Source organism: Montipora foliosa, chromosome 3 (assembly GCF_036669935.1).
Source record: "Montipora foliosa isolate CH-2021 chromosome 3, ASM3666993v2, whole genome shotgun sequence".
Taxonomy (NCBI): domain Eukaryota; kingdom Metazoa; phylum Cnidaria; class Anthozoa; order Scleractinia; family Acroporidae; genus Montipora; species Montipora foliosa.
In genome coordinates, this window is record NC_090871.1 from 65001968 (window position 1) to 65019121 (window position 17154).

Consider the following 17154-nt stretch of genomic DNA (forward strand, 5'->3'; position numbering starts at 1 on the left):
AGCTATTTGCACGTGTCTGTTGAAAGATATTTAGCCTTTCACCTTTGATAGTCTAGTGACAAGTAAATACCAGTTGTTGTTCTCTCTATTTTTGTGTAACTGACCATTTTTCTAAGAACTTTGAAAGAAAAAACTGGAAAAGATGTGCACAAGCAGAGATCAATGGCAACAGATGAAGCATGAAGCATTTTCTATCCAATTCTGCAATTTGGCCACAGAATGAGCCGACATGAGACAGATTTTAAACTTATAACAATTCAAGCTCAAGTTGGATTTAGCTTAAACAGTCCAGTTTCGAATCGGAATTGAAAGGAAAAAAGAACATTTTCGTAAAGAGCGATGTCACGTTATTTTGGGAAAAGCTCTTGACCCGGTTTAATGAATCATTTTAAGATTTTGGGAAACGTGTTTTCACCACTAAGGCACGCGTTTCGTGTCTTTCTCAAAGATGCCGACGAACCCTAGTGTCGATCATGACAAAGTAATACGCTCGTCTGGACAGCGAAACAAGGGCCTCTATATGTCAGCCGATGTCTCCAACTTGCGCTGTCACCTCAGGTGTCACAGATTACCACTCTTTAGAGAGAAAACAATTAAATTGAATTAACAGTCGTAATCCATCAAACGTTAATATCTTGATGCGTTTGTGGATGGTGTTTGTCTTATCACTTTAATTGAAAGCTGGCCAATAAAAACTGTCAAAATGGACTCTTCATACATGTTTTTGAACTTTAAAAGCAGTCGACCTCTAAGTTTAGCTCCGGATCAAGGAACTTGTTCCCGAGAGTGAGGCCATGAGATCGCGTTTGATACAGGGATTAAGTAATGAAAAACCAGGATTTATCTGGCATTACGTGCATGAACGAAAATGTCATTTCAAAGCAAGAAAGAACAACGCCAAGATTCGGAAACCATTGCAAGCCGGTGGTCGGACAAAGGAGCTATCAACGGAAATGCTGAAAGTAATACGGTCTGGAAACCTGTGCATTAGCGGAAATGCACACGATGGTGTATTGGACAGAATATTTGCTTTATTGTGCTCAGTTTGAAGGCAGAGTTACTAACATTGCAAAAAAAAGGTCCTTTTAAGCTTTCATAAAGATATTGAAATTTGGATGGTTGCTGTGATAAAAATAGATTGCCGGTCTCAATCACGTGAAACTAACTAAACCAACATCATGACATATCAGGAATAAGTCGTGAAATTCCTCGAAAATGAACGAGATGACTCCAATCCCCTAGATAATTCAACGAAACAAAAGGAACTTTCGACATAGAGATGCTGAAGAACTGCTGCAAGTAAACAAGCAGAGATTAAGACACTTGGCTGAAGCCATCCGTTGCTATTTCCAAGTCAAATAGATTGTCATCGTTGATTGTAACATTTTAAATACGTATATCATGTCTATACATCGATATTGAATGAATCATTAAAAAGCGAAAAGAAGGAAAACGCTTTGCGAATTAACAATTTCTGACCAGTAAGTTTCTCACGAGATAACTAGCAAAAGTTCTGCGCACACACTCACTGTGCCGACGTAGGCGTTAACAAACTCGTGCAGCCTTCATTCACACTTGGCGACCCCAGCCTCGACTCAAACCGTTACAAAAAAACGAACTTGAGTTGTTTGAGGGTCAACATCCTTTTGGACTTACGAGGTAAAATCGGAAATCTATGGTCGAAATCGATGCACGAGAAAAGACTCCACTTTAAAAATACACCGTGATTGCATAAACTCAGGAACTGTGGCAACCGACTTAATTATATAAGTGAGCAAGGAAAAACTGAAAAAAGGCTCCAGAACTCACCGAACGCAAATAAAATTCTCTTTGTGCAAGTTAACTTATTCCTACCTTCCTTGCAAAATGTAGATCTACTTGCTTTTCTTTAGCCTTTTTGGAGCTCGAGCTTTTCGATGTTTCACGTGAGACGTCGTCTACAGAGAGCAAAGTACGATGCCTACTGGCCCTTTATATACGGTACCCAGACAAATCATACGTGATGACAGTGGCGTTCTTTGCGTGTTTACACGAGCACCGTAACTCCATTCGTTGATAAAATTAGAAGGGGCCGAACGGAGTGAACGCAATAGCAGTGGCGATATAAATGACTCTATTGTTGCTCGCCCACGTTTGTGTAAGGGTTTCGAGTGTGGTAAATGAGGCTTCGAATCATGAACCATGGATGATAACACTTAGTGCTTTACTGGTCATAAATCGCTCAATAGCCATGACAAGACGAACTTGTCTCATCCTCAATTGTACTACGTACGTAATCCGGCCAAGTATTGTCAATGTTTTCGTTGCCGGCTTGTCACGTTTTTTGCTTTCCAGTCCACAGACCAAGAGGTCAAATGTATTTGTGTAAGATTGCCCCCAAGACATTTGCACAATTCTATTTTGTCTTTGTTTGTTTGGCGCCATGGAAATCACTTACGGCTAATATTTGTTCACTTTACACGTATTACGTAGCAGCAGCTAGCTTCTGCAAGCTACAGCAACTAATTTTCGTCATTGCACGAAAAACTTGCAACAGTTTAGTCAATAACGAAATGCTTGAGGCATTCTTGTTTATACGGTTAGTACAAAGCCCGCTGATCCTGTAGTCAGAGTTGCGTAAATTCTTGTATTAATTGCCGCGTCAACTTTGATATTGTCCCTAAAAACCCACAAAAGTTTACACGTCAAAAGCGTTCTTGACTTTTTTCCTCAAAATGAGAAACGGATGGGGAATTTTAAAAATAGTCAAACTCACGTCGAAAGGTCAGGAAAATAAGTCACGCTAATTTGAACGACATAAACAAGCTACATCATGGAGATCATTTACATGCTCACTAGACCATCGTCAGCGGGAAAACGAAGAGAACAACAAAGGAGAGTCTACAGATTATACGGCGGCAGCACGTACAACTTTTTCCTTGGTTCGTGGTTTCGGAGAGCGTACAAATGTTTTGATATTTTCCTGTGGCAAGTGCGGTCACGAAGTTTGGGAAAGTTCTGCTGGATTTGGAAAAGCGAGACACGTATTATCCACCTTGTTGACCCAGGATCGTATCACGGTTTTCGGCTCTAATCGAAAATTTAGAATATTTCATTGCGGGTGGCAAACAGCGTGTGAGATTTTAATAGCTTCAGCTAAAAAAAAAAAAAAAAAGAAAAATACACAGAAAAACAATTCGTCATGTAATCTCGATAAAAAGCACAACGTTAACCTTCATCTTGAATTGAGATGATATCCCATTCAAAATCCTAGATTTAAGGTCATGAATTAATATTACGTAATATTGAGTTTATTGACTTAACAGACATACAACATAAGCCTCTTGACCGTCTCTGGAACCAAATATATTTTGATCGGTAGTGAAGATATTGTCATGGCCTGTGATATTCCTAAGCACGTACTTGCTTTGCTTTTTTTGCAGACAGGCAAAACAGGGTTCTTTTTTAACCCGTTTCAGAGCTGACACGTATGTCAGAGTGTCGGAAATGAGTTTTCATTTGCTTTAGGATCGCCAAGTTGGTCCTTTTGTCGGACTTGGAACGAAAAAGCCGCTCTGATTCTCGAGTCTGACCGTTTTTCTTTTGTTTTATTATTTTTTTTCAGCCGAGGCTCCGCGTTGTAGTCCTAGAGGCATTGTGTTGTGGCACGTCTTTTCATAGCTATCTTTCCCGCTCTTTCCAAAACAACAACGCTGAATGACCAAATCTAAGGTCTTGACGACAACTTGAGCTACACTGATTCAATCCTTTATCTGGGGGTTTCTTAACGGGATCAATTGGGATGGAATGTCCGCTGGCGTCTTTTAAAACATCCCGCTCTAATGAAAACGAAGACGTGGTGGAATCATGGAAGATGAGATATATGCCCCTACACTCCCCTGCCCCACAGCGAAATAAAAGGATTAAACTTGGGTGGCTCGAAACCTTGACGAACTTTAACGGGAGACCATCACATTTCGATGCGTGAAGTCATGGATTTCAATCACAGAATAACCCAGTGCAACACCAAGGGTCTCGCTAGCTGTTGAATTTGAGCTTTCGTATCTGCAAATAATCAGACTTTCCAGTCTTCCCGCGGGATAAAATAAGAAAAAAACCGTACCCTGTATGACATAACAGCTGAACATAAACCGTAGTAGTTCTAGTTAGAAGTTAAATCTAAGAGCCCATGCAGTTTTCACAGCGAACCGGGTATTTTCGGTAAAACCTATGTGTATAAATTCACATAGAAAATGCACAAATCCACTGAAATAATGAAAAAAATAGTCAGGTATTACAAAGTTTAAGATTATTAGTTTAAGAACAAAGCGAAATGCGACCTTGAATATCTTCCTAACGCCCCTCTGCACGCCAGTAAATTTTGCAGGACAAGCGCTTGTGTGAACTGACAAAGCCAAGTGAGTCACTTAACAGAACAAGGTCACGTGACGTCGTTCCGTAAATTTAGCAAAGTACGGAAGACGTAAGGACAAGAGCCGCGCTTCCTTCTTGGCTCTGGTTATGAATTTCTAAATCACGATATGAGAATAAAGGGTGCCAGGCGTAAATTAATCAAATCGTAAGCACAGAGAAAGAAAGAAGGTAATTGGGTCATCAAGTAAGTAGGACGGTACACATTCCGACTGATCACGTTATCATTCATTGGTATTTCACCAATTTAGAGACAAAACCATCGCGTTTTCTGTTTATTAATTGAGGCGAGACGCCCTCACGTATGCAATTGAGGTTCCAAGACGAGGCATTTTTGTGATTTTTTCCTACTTGTAATTTCAACTTAACGTGATCATATTTACATACAACCTTGATGAATCATCGTCCAAACACCTTCGTCAGATGGCGTTTTTTTATAGTGTTGAGTGTAGTAAAAACGCACGTTTACACGTAGTGATATTTCTTAGAGGTTACGCTCTCACAACAAAGTGGAAATGTCTTCAAATGTCCCGAATTAATTTTCCAAAGCGTTGCACACGGACACTGATGATTTGATATACCTTCTATCACTTGGGTTTCATTAAACTCTTTTCTGTTTAATTGAAATTATGAGTTGCTTTTTATACAAAGCCCATGCAACAAACTCAAAGTTTTCAATATCAAGGAAGTAGACAACTGCACCACTGTGCAGAGAGTGAGGATTGTATACGGAACGTTTGGCACATGCCAATCTAGTTATGTAACAATGTGGCCGTACTCTCTCTACCTTTATGGATTAGGGTGTTTCCAAAGTGTTGTCGATATGCGAGTCAGCTCGATTTTCGCTAAAGACTGGAAGTACGATTTTGTTTTAATTTGCGAGATTTAGTTTGTCTCCCTGGGAAAATACTAGAGGCTGTATATTACTCGATTTGCAAAAGCTTAACTATTTTAACTGGGAAAGCCCTAAGCAAAATAAGCCTTCGGGTCTTCATTTTTGGGCCATATATAAAACTTGGTGGCTCAGAATATTGATTGCACTGAAAGCTGAAACTCAATCCATGGTAAATAAACAATAAAATAGTATCACTTATTTTAGAGTTCGTGACTGGGATTTGCTAAACCGTACGTGTGCATGAAATACTATTGTATTACTGTTACTAACTTAGTTCGGCATAGTATCACGGAATCTGAAAGCCGATTTGCGTGCTATAAACGGCGAGTTCCGAAAAAGGCAGCGTTTTGAAATAAACAAACAGACTTACAAAGATAACAGCATTGGATGTACAATCCAGAGAAGAATACTCGTACGTTTTTCTAAAAGAATTAGCATCGTGGTCGTTCTCCTTTAAATTTAATTTCTACAAGGCAAGTAAAAACTTTGCATATTGATAAGCATCTATCAGAAGTGTCGGAGGAAATCGGAGTTTTTCAGTAAGGCATGGTGCACCTTTTTCCTTTTTTATTCCAAAAAATAATATAGATAAAGGCAGAAAGGAGAATACACAAAGAACACAAACCAAAGCGGAACTACGCAAGATGTGTAGTCTTTGATTTTACAATAACACTGAATCGTACCGACTATTTTTTTCCCCTGGAAATCAATGCAGCTTTCCCTAAGAATTGCGCAAATTTACTGACAAACCAAACACTTAATCGCTGTAGCTCCAGACTCTGGGTCACCAGGCGACATTTCCGGCCTTTTAAGGAAAGCAACCTGTTCCAGCTGGAAGAGCTGGTAATTCAAAAGTATGGCTTTCTTGCATCTGCAACAACAAACCCGGATGGTTTGGCGTCTGGGCCAACAATTCCTGAAAAAGGGATCATATTTCGTGTGGTTAACTCAACCTTTTCAAGGGCAAAAGCTTTCTTTAGGTTGTTTATCAGTGATGTTACAAAGCGTGCTCCACATCCCCAGTTCACGCACGTGGCACGCTCTCCTGACATCGAATCATTTTTGTTCTTTGCTTAAATTATTTGCGAGTGAACGCAAAAAGTAATCCTGCAGCACCTCTTTGAAATTTCAAATCCTAGTTTGGTTACAAAAGGTACTCTTGAGATTTTGTTCTTCTACATGGTCTGTCTGTAACCGAAGCTTTTTCTAAATCAGCGAAGCTGACGACCGAACATTACTAATACAGTCCGTTTTTTTTTCAATCAAAGTGTTTTTTCATCATTTAGTTTTTTTGTTTGCAAAACGAAAGCGTGTAAATGCAAAAAAAATTAGTTTAATGCCCCAATCAGTGTCTTCTTCCACACAGCACTTCCTTAAGATTGAAGAAGAACAATGGATCGCGCGCGAGTAACCGTGAACCTTGGAACTCGACGGTTACTATAAATAAATAGATAAAAGTGAGTGTGACCCAAACACGTGTACACGTTTTACAGAAGACTGCTGATTCCGTGACAGCACACGGACTAAAATCGTAGTTTTTCTTTGATCCAAAAGCCGGCTGGTATGCTAGCCACACCCGAAAAAAAAAACGCTTCCTTCTATTCGAAACATCGGGGCACTGATCATTTGAAGGGATCAAGTTCTGAAAAAATTCAAGCAGAAACTGGAATAAGCATGAATAGGAAATGGAAAAATGTCATTGGTGTTAACCGTCGCGTTAGAATGCGAACTGAGCTGCCGTAATGAGCGTTAGTCAAAAGTAAATTTATAGATATTACTGTAACTGATAAAGGAGATATTTCGGTAAAAATGTATCCGTAAAAGCTTTGTTTATAGTGGAAGTGCACTTAGCTATCAAGCTAGTTTACATTCACTCCACTTTTAATGATCTGAAAGAAACAACGGCCCTTATCGATTATCATGGTTAGTTTTTCTCATTTGCATTACAATGTAATTTAGCATGTATGTAAGGCAATGTCGGGCTATTTTTTAAACCCAAAATTGCCTCGCATCCACATTAGATTACATTTTAATGCAAATGAGAAAAACTAAGACCCCCAGCTGGCAGCATAGTTTACATAGAGGGGATTGGTTTTGAAGCTCGGCAAACATCAGAGGAGCATACAAAGTTACCAAGATTTAGGTTGGAAAGTCCACGACCGTGCACAATGCGTTTGTTTTGTGCTCATACACTATGCATGAGTTAGGTGACCAAGTTAGTTCCTCAGTACGGAGTAAACAACCATTGTGTTTTGTGCAATGTCATGGCCAAAAAAGAGAACAAAAACATACAACAAAGAACTCTGTCGGGTTTCATAACCATTCCCCTCTATTAACTATGCTAGCAGGAGGCAACCTGTTGGCTATTTATAAAATGTGGTGGAAGAATTAGAAGAAATGGTCTTTTGAAAAGTTTATTGTAGGACCCTTTTACTTCACGCGGCCCATCTGGAGCCGGCACACCGAGTCTCCAGGCTCCCGACTTTTCGGCTCAAATATGCTGCTGGGGGCTAAGAGCTCCGGCACCTATCTGGTAGGTTTTATGGCTCATAACCAGAACTATGAAGAGTGAATTGACAAAAAATCAGACAGAAGATTTATACTAGAAGCTGCGAATGCAAATTAAACCCATCCCTAGAAGACATGCACAGTGTTTTCTAAGACTACTTACACCCGCGCGTTCGCAGGTGACAGTAATGTCTGTAAGCTTTGAATGCAATATTCATCCCGGCCGCCATTCGGCGTTATTGTGAATGCACTGCCCAAAGAGCCTCGGTTTTTGTCCAAAAAAAGACTATATATTCACATACCATTCCAATACCATACCATAAAGCTCTTTGGAAAAATACGACAAAATTTATGTCTGTTGTCCAGCATACGAAACGTCGTGTTTACGAGATACGATAGTTTACCGTTTTTATCACCGCTGTTTGTGCTCTATTTCTATCCAAGCTACGATGGCCAAGCAACAGGAGTTTGTAGAACGTAACACGCAAGTTAAGATGATGGCAATCGCGGTAGAGTGAGTCACAGGAAATGCAATGCAAGGAAGTTTGACAAAGAATACGCGCTTAGAGGGAATCGAAACCAGGCTACCATGCCATTATAATATTTGCATCTGATGTCACTCAGTTCTGCCAATGTTGGTGTATGAGAATCGATGCAGTAACATGTCTTTTGGGAATTTGACTTATTATTATGCAAAACGTCTGGGGCCGTTCTCTATTGTTTTGTACACCAACATGGCTGTCTCATCATGTGGATGCAAACCTAGAATATTCAGTGACACAAAGACAACTCCTCGGCTTTCAAGTGACGTCACGGAAGCGGCGGCCATCTTGTTTTGAGCCATCAAAATTAAACTCCATTGTTATGCTAACATTCTATTCCACATATTTATAGAGCAATGTAGGATGTATTTTCTTAAAATAGATGGTTTGCAACCAATTTTTAGAGACACAGATAACAATGATGTAATATACAATTTCTGTTGGACGAACAAAAGGAGCCAAAGAGAGATACCTACATGGCGGAAAAGTCATCGTTTCTGTATCGAACGATGATGCAAAGGGACACTTGATCCAATCTTGAGCTAACAATTGCCATCACAAGCTTTTTTATCCACACATTTAAGGGAATTTTACAATGCGATATGATCATGGGAAACCTAGACAAAATTAGACGTTATTCTTCCACGTTTAGTTCAATCGAAGGCAACCCAATATAACAGTCTCGGAAGCAGTGATCGTTCAGCAAACCTACGTTATTGGTCACCTTTGTAAATTGTCATTGGGTTTCTCCGCAAACTTGAGCGTTCTTCACTTTTGACACCAGAGTTATTTAATATGTATCTAAATGCTTTTTTGTGTGTGTTAGTGACAGTCAGTCTATCTACCTGTTTGTCATATTAAGAGGCAGTATAAAGAAAGTCTGATACTGTTTAGGAAAGCGAGCGTCTTTGCGGATCTGCAGACGGGTGACTAGTGTGACTAGGGGAATAGAGTTTTCCTAGGGCATTTCAGTTGAGTGTGACATTGGAGATCGACCTTTAGTTGTCAGAGAACTCTAAAAATCACGTATCAGACTACGGCATACATCAGTTCTTTACAGGTGATGCAATTAGGCTCATGGAGTCCGAGAAGACTGTAGACTCAGTAACCATTGCAAATTATTGCAAATGTCACGTCATGTCACTTCAAAGGAAAAGAATTTACGGCTTGTTCCACTTCCCGCACTCAAGGTGGTAGTTAAAATGAGACAAGTTAAGACCCACCGGGTTTCAAAGAAATTATGGCACTCCTATGAAACGACATTTAAGTAACGGCTCCAGCATTTCGTAGGCCCTTGTTCAGAGTAAATACGTCCCACTCATTTCTGTGTTTATATAGCGTGGTTTTTTGGGTGAAGTGAAAAGGGAGAAAGCGACTGTCACAGCGACAGCCTAAGCGGGGCAGTTTAGTACCATTCCTCTAATGATGACGATGGGATCATTTGAGATCATTTGAGCAATGATAACTAATGATCTCGTTAAATTTGTCAATAACTTGCCTGCCAGGTATACCTTGCTAATATTAGGAAGATAAAAAAGATAATGAATAGACTTTTTATATTCGCATAGGGATACCCAAAATCTAGGTTTTTCACTTTAATTAACTCAATTGAATTTTTCTCTCGAAGAAAATAAGTACTGAATACGGATAAGTACTGAAAATAAGTACTGAAAATGTACTGAAAATGTACCCCTCTTACCAACTATCCTGCTGTGTGACTTCCAAAATCTTGCGGAGCAGACGGAAAAAGTAACTTCGCTGCTAAATACGCCTGATCGGCGGTAACTTATGCTCTGAATAATGGTTTAGGATGCTCATTGCAGAATTTAAAAGATATTTACTCTCTTGAAGTCCTCCTATAGTAATTCACATGCAGACAACCGCAAAGCAAAGCCATTGACCAAGATCACAAGGTGTAAACACTTATGTAAAGACAATAGTATCTGGGGATTCCGTTGTCATGCAATCTTTGAAATCTAGCCTAAGTTTCTTTAATGTTCTCGCCAAAGATGTCTAGTGAGGTAAGACTATCTGATCAAAACGTTTTGTAGCTGGTGTTGTCCAACTTTAAGCCACTGGCTTCCCTTAAATTTTAGTCGCTATTGAAAACACTTGACTCGTTTCTACCCACGCAATGCTCGGCTAATAAAAGTACTGGGTTGGCCTTGGCATCTCCATCGGAGTTTCCGGCGTCGAGTGGTGAATTCGAATTCAGACGGCTGTAAGGGAATGAAAACACTTCATTCAACCAGCGAGTTTGATTTCACTTTCAACTCACATATATTAACATGGGAAAAATAACTTTAATTTACGAATGAACGGCTTTAAGAGTTAATTTATATCAATTTTTGGCTGTTTTCTCTCTCTGCGACAATCCCTTAAAAAAGAAACAAAGGAAAAACAAATTATGTGATTAATATAGTTTCGAGTTTGAAAGCAAAGGCGAATGTTACTGCGGTATCCGGATGAGGGTAGGTCGCATTGAAATAGTCGAGTGTCGGATAAATTGTACGGTCTTCGGTGGGTTATTGAAGCGCTAAAAATATTTCTTTTGATGCCTGCAATTGCAAGTACTTGCGGTTAGAGATAATTCGTAAATCATTGTATCCAGCTATTATTCCAATTCGTTTTCCTGCCATAAAAGCTTTGCGAAACACGCATTTGTGTGGCGAAAAAACTGTTGTTGACGGCTTCTAATAACAACATTGAACAGATATAGATTTGGCATTACAGCGCCTTTCCCGTGCCCAGCTTTCATTCGGCAAATCATACAATTTACTTCAACGCTGCCAACTTGAAAACCAGAATTGACGTTGAAATGTTCTGCTGTCAACCTTCTCCAGTGGGCCACTCATCGACGGTAATGTTAGACCTCACTTTCCAGCGTGCAACGTCATCATGCTAATTTAGGTTATAAAAGCCTAAACTGACCACTCCTAAGTCGATAGTCGATATGTCGTATATCTCTAGAAAACGATTCTCAACTATTCCGTATAGTAGACTGAACTGTTGGTTTAATCAAAACGGATAATCTTTGGAAAGTAGATGGTTTGGGTGTCGCCCAAAACAGCCTTCCAATGATTGAATAGCCCCTCAGGAACTTGTGACAATGAATTTGAACGGTCATTTCGATAACTATAGATTAAATAATAAAAGACAGTGAAAAGATACTTCGAAAGAACTGAGAATAGTGGCGTCGAGAGTTTTCCTGGGAACTACCTCTTTTCATGATATTGCAATCGCCAACTGCCAATTGACTCTTGACTCAAGGAAAAGTGATTGGTGATTATCATCTTCGAAAATATTTTGAATGAATGTTACATACAAAGACACTTTATGATGTAAATGTGAACAAGACGTCAACAAACGCCATAACCAACATTTGCTGAGAAGAAATAATCCGGGGGGAGGGGAGGGGTACACCCTTATAAGGGCTTAATGGGGACGTGCGGCCAGCCAGGGTATGTTTTTCGGAATTTTTGTCTTAATCAGTATCGATTTATCAATTTTTGTCTTAAACTGGGTTAAACGTCTTAAACAGGGTATCAAAAATCGGAATTCTGTCTTAAACAGAGTAGGAAAATCAGCGATATTTGTCAACAGGGTCAGGGTATGAGGGGCCGCGCTGCACCTCCCCACCCAGGGATATATCGAGCACCCCCCCCCCCCCGGGGGGGGGAAATAATCCTCCAGTAGGTCGACAATACCCGGTTCAACAAAGATTACGCTTGCCGCTATGATTATGGAAATCATTTCAGGTATCTCTGGGACTTTAGGAAGCAAAGGAGTACTGCCAATTTCAATAAAGGTTTTGGCACCTATTTGAATGAGACTAAATAATTTTTGCCGGTACGTTTCTGAAGCTTAAAGCCAATTATATGAAACTCAATAGTGTTTTAATTGTATACAATTCTTAAAACAAAACTCTCAAATTCTTGAACGTCTGTCGTGTTACACTAAACGAGTCTAAGTGTTATAGATAAATAACGCTCAGAGCGCCAAGTAAACAATCTGCAGTCTTGTGGTTCCGTGGTCCACCCGGCACGCCTTACAAATAGCTACGCAATTGTAACTGGTTGCCGCACAAAATTTTTTAGTGTACGTGCCTGTCGCTAAAGCCAATTTTATACGGAAGGCATGATATCTATAGACCGGGAAATTGTGCCGTGTTTTTTTTCCTGAGGACAAACTATTTTTGTTGGACGTTTGCAATAGTGCACTTAAAAGAGAAACATTTTGTCATCAAGGAATTCAGTATTAGCCCTCTGAGTCCATATACTCAACTTCCCACATAATTTGATCATTACATCAGAATTTGTGACGCCATAGACTTGTTCTATGATTTCATAGTTCGTGAATAGTTAGCTACAACATACCTAATTACTTTGTGGGTTTTATATCCCAGCTGTTGCAGACGCTGTCAAATGTTTAACGACTTCCTGTTTCAGGAGAGCTCGTTGAGAGAGCACGGAGGCAAACTAGCTAGGAAACGTTCTTTCCCACAATTATCTGTGCGCTACGCAGTTGTGTATTAACAATGTCCTTTGAAAACATCACCCTGACTGTTTTGTTATTCAGAGTAAGCATTGCAGAATTTTGGTGAACATCTTAAGTCGAACATTTCAGATAAAATCGAAGACGAAGTATGAGTGACTGATAGAAAGAGGTTGTTTCTAACTGGGATAACTGGAAAAATTATTTTAGGGATAAGGGATAACTGACGAAATAATTATTGGGATAAGGGTAACCGAGGTAGTTTTAGGGATGGTAAAAAGTAGCTTTGATTTCTCAATTATCATGCTTTTGAACGCTTTTGCCCGGGATTTACATCACTGGTGACTGGTAATGAACAGTAACGGGTCCTTTGTCAGTCCAATTACTCAAGGAAGTTGTCCAAGATTTGCTCCCAGGCCTTTAAATTCCGGGTCAACCTGCTTGTTTCCTGGGGTGAAACTGTAGAGTTTTCGTATGATTATGCAAGATCATGCAGTACTGGGTTATCTGTTCAGTAAAAACCGGGTCGCTTTACCCCTTAAAATTCCCACTTATTGTTAAATTTCAAAGATAAGTAATTTTAGGGATAACAGTCTCAGTTATTTTACGGATAAGGGATGACTACAAATCCCCTAACTGGGTTTTTGAATTCCAAGAGGTCTCAGTATCTTTTCAGCCAGGTGGGAAAATCATTCGACCCATTTTGCAGTGGAGAATGAATTGGGCCACTCAAGTTTTGTTTAATACTAAGCCACTTATCAGATACAAGTGCTCAAAGATAAGGAAAACAATACAGTTTCAATGATTATCTCACCCGGCACTATCATTCCCAGTTCTAGCAACCAAACATTTTTTGATTCCTTAGAACAATCAATGTTTTAGGGAGGTTGGGTATTTCTATTTCAAAATTTTCAGAAAATTCATCTTCTATGGACCGTGAAAAGTGAAACGTGTAAATGGCTATTTCAACAGAGATTGTTGATAATGAAGACTTTCTAACTTTATTTGGTTCTATACAGCTTAGCATACGTGCTCTCCGTGGGGAGACTCTTGGTCAAACGTTGGTTTCTATGGAGAAGGGGAGGGGGAGACCGGAATTCCCAGGGGAAAAAGCCCGTCAGAACAGGACAGAGAACGAACTATCGACCGAACGGCACTGAAGCCACAACGAAGCTTGAAAAAAAATCTAGTTCAAGCCTGCCGTATATCATTAATCTCACCACAGAAGTAAAGCTGATTAGTCGACCCTCGGTGTCACGATTAAAACTGCATTCCCTCTAATGAGGAAAACCATCCCAGTAAATTCTTAAGAGTACTTAAAATACACTAACATTGATAACCTTTCGTAGGCAAATGAACTAACTGCACAGTCCTTGAATCGATAGCAATAGCTTTCCGCTTGAAAAAAGAAACTATAACTGGAAGCTAGATAAGAAATTAGCTACCCTATTGCGAAAGATACCCTCAGCTCCAGCTAGAACTTGGGTCAACTCAGTCTTGCTCGAGTGCTCGGAATTTGTCAAAATATTCGGGCCCGTCATTTTCAAAAGCTGGCAAGCGAACGTGCTGAGGCTTAAGTTTGCCGCACCACGTACGGAAAACATTAGTCCGAGACATCACGTGCAAGTAATTGTTGCCACGGGGCTTAGGCCGGCGAAATCGTTTATTTTTCTTCCAAGAAAACGGTCTTATTTTACAAGCCTTCTTTTCTAAAAGGTACCGGAAAAGTCAGTGACTTTGATAAGGCGTAAGTGTTTTCCGTAGGACTGGATATCCCGCCGTTTTGGCTGCCCAGTGTTTAAAGCGTATCTTATGAGATTGTTTCAACGCTGTTCTGTTGTTTTGCCAAACGACTGACAAACATGCCGAGGCAATGATCCGTGTACCTCTGTTTATAATTATCGCATATGACCGTTGGAATGGACTATGATATTATTTTTTCTAGTAATATCTATAGGATATAGATATCAAATAGATCTTTGTAGGAAAAGTGAAATTTTGGAACATCCTTTTGACAATGAAATCCGTGAAACTGGAAAAAAAACTAAAATGTTAAAGTATTATTATTATTATTTTCATCCTTCCCTTGCGTAAGCGACAAATGGCATCATAATTTTTTAGGTCCCCTCAAATTTCAATTATCTTTCATCATTTGTTTTACCTTTTTCAGACTAGAATAGCGTGATCGGTCTCCCCATTTAAATAACCCTTGAGTCGCCGGGCCAAGGTCAAAAATTGCTGCAAAGTGCCGTCTACAAGGTGAAAAACAAAATTCTTTAGATACTTGAGGATTGAGACACGTGCCCTGTGGCAAGCTGGAGATTTGTTCAGCGTGGACCCACACCCCTTATTCCCCAGAACAAAATCTTTCAATGTTACTTAACAGCGCGGAAAACAATTTGGTTCCAACCTCACGGCTTGTTGCCTCTAACTCCAGCTAAGTGCAGTGAATATTGTTTACGCTAAGGTCATGCAAGATATACTTTTAAAACGAAACGTGTTGCTTTCAAACGGGCAGTAATATTTAATAGTTTTTTCTTTAACAAACGCTCGGCGTTTGTTTCTTTGATTAGGACCGTGAGGATTTGATTAAGCGAGTAGAGAATCGTGCCAGAAACATGCAACATTTTCTCAAATCAGAACTATCTCCTTCTCCTTTATCCTTGAATTCGATATACAAATCCGAGATTTTCTGGACCATCAAATATTATATGATGATTCTTTTCATCTTTCAGTTTTGGTAAAATTAATTATATTAAGGAAGGAGTTCGGGTTCCAAAGTCCACTGATAAGCAATGAAACTTGGACCTATTGAATTGCACAGCAAGAAGACACTTGGTCCTTTCCGCAATAAATCGTAAAACTCGCATAAATTGCTAGACTTATTGCAAACAGAGTGTATGAACTGATGGTGTACTCGATATTAAAATATAGAGTTCATTGAACGGAATTGTCATGCACTACCTTAAGTTGGGGACAGTGTCACAGTTGAACACACTTGATCCTGAGAGTTTTGCAAGTTCTTGATCCTGCGAAGGATTTCAAGCATATCAAGGTGGATAAGAATATTGTAATACCAATTTTGTCGTCAATATACTCCAACATATTCCATAATCAAAGTAAGATAGCTCGGTTTCTGTTTTCTTCTTCAGGCAGAAATGTTTGAACTTTAAATTTTGACTCAGTACTTCATTCATTTCCACAGAAATCCGACTAGGCTGCGCCGGTTTCTCGCTTACCAATGTATTAGAAATCTCTAAGTCATTTGAGGGCACTTTCCTTTTGTCAGAACTGGCCGGTCAAACCCCTCAGTTTGCAAAGAAAATGCAACAACACTTGCATGATAATCCCTCATATTCTTCTGGAGGAGTATGTATCATCCTCGAAGTGTGTTAATTTGAAGGCGTTCGGTAGAGTTAGTCCTTCCAAATGCTCGGTCTGACCGGTCAGTTCTCACGGTCGAATGGAAAGCGTTCTAAGTCGTCCTTGGCAGTTCTCACAATCAGTCTCGGACTCGCCGCTTTGTTGATCAAGTTAAATGCTGATGAAGGTTGCCTTTGAAGGCCCTAGAAAAACTATTTCAACTTTGGTGACATGCATATTTTCCACTGCGGGTCTGTCGTTAACTTCCCAGCTTTGGGTTTCAGATTTTCTCAAATAGCCCAGAGGACTTAGTTGCTATTAGCTAGAAGGCGTTTTTACTGAATTCAAAATGTAACCATTCAAATTTACAAAGGGAGGCAATCGGGCCACTGAGCTGTATCTTCAGGAGCAAAGATGGCACAGTCGGACGGTTGGTGCGCGGCCCTTGTGCTAGAGATCCCGAGTCCGAACATGTGAGATCCGAGAGACCAGATCTCACATCCTTGTTTCGACTTCTTTTCTTTTTGTGTAGCTTAAGTTAGCAATGGTGGAGAGGGGGAGTAAAATGAGCGCCCCGTCGACTCGACCTTTGGTTTGTCATTTGAATTACTGTTACGTTACGAGTTATCGACGCAAGCTAAATATGGTTACCGTTTGCTTTACTTTACTTTCCACAGCACTGTTTAAGTCTATCATTTTCCAGCTTGGTACTTTCTTGCATTCGGAAGAAATCGTTTTCGGATTTTAGTCCTTGGACTGTTCAGCGGAAGCGGCTACAGGGCAGCCCTTAAGACGTTTCGCTCGGAAATGCTTGTTTCATGCATGAAGGCAATAAATGTTTTTGCAAAGTAAAACAACCATTGTTGAAAGATGGTAACTTACATCTTGCCATGGGGTACAAATCATACACTTATTTTATGTTTTTTCAAGTACAAGTGCCAT

At 39.8% G+C, this 17154-nt stretch overlaps 1 pseudogene; it reads right to left on the minus strand.

Annotated features, from left to right (window-relative positions):
• The window catches only part of LOC137997966 (steroid 17-alpha-hydroxylase/17,20 lyase pseudogene), a 22100-nt pseudogene extending 5356 nt beyond the window's left edge, over positions 1–16744 (minus strand).
• Between the last annotated feature and the right edge of the window lie 410 nt (positions 16745–17154).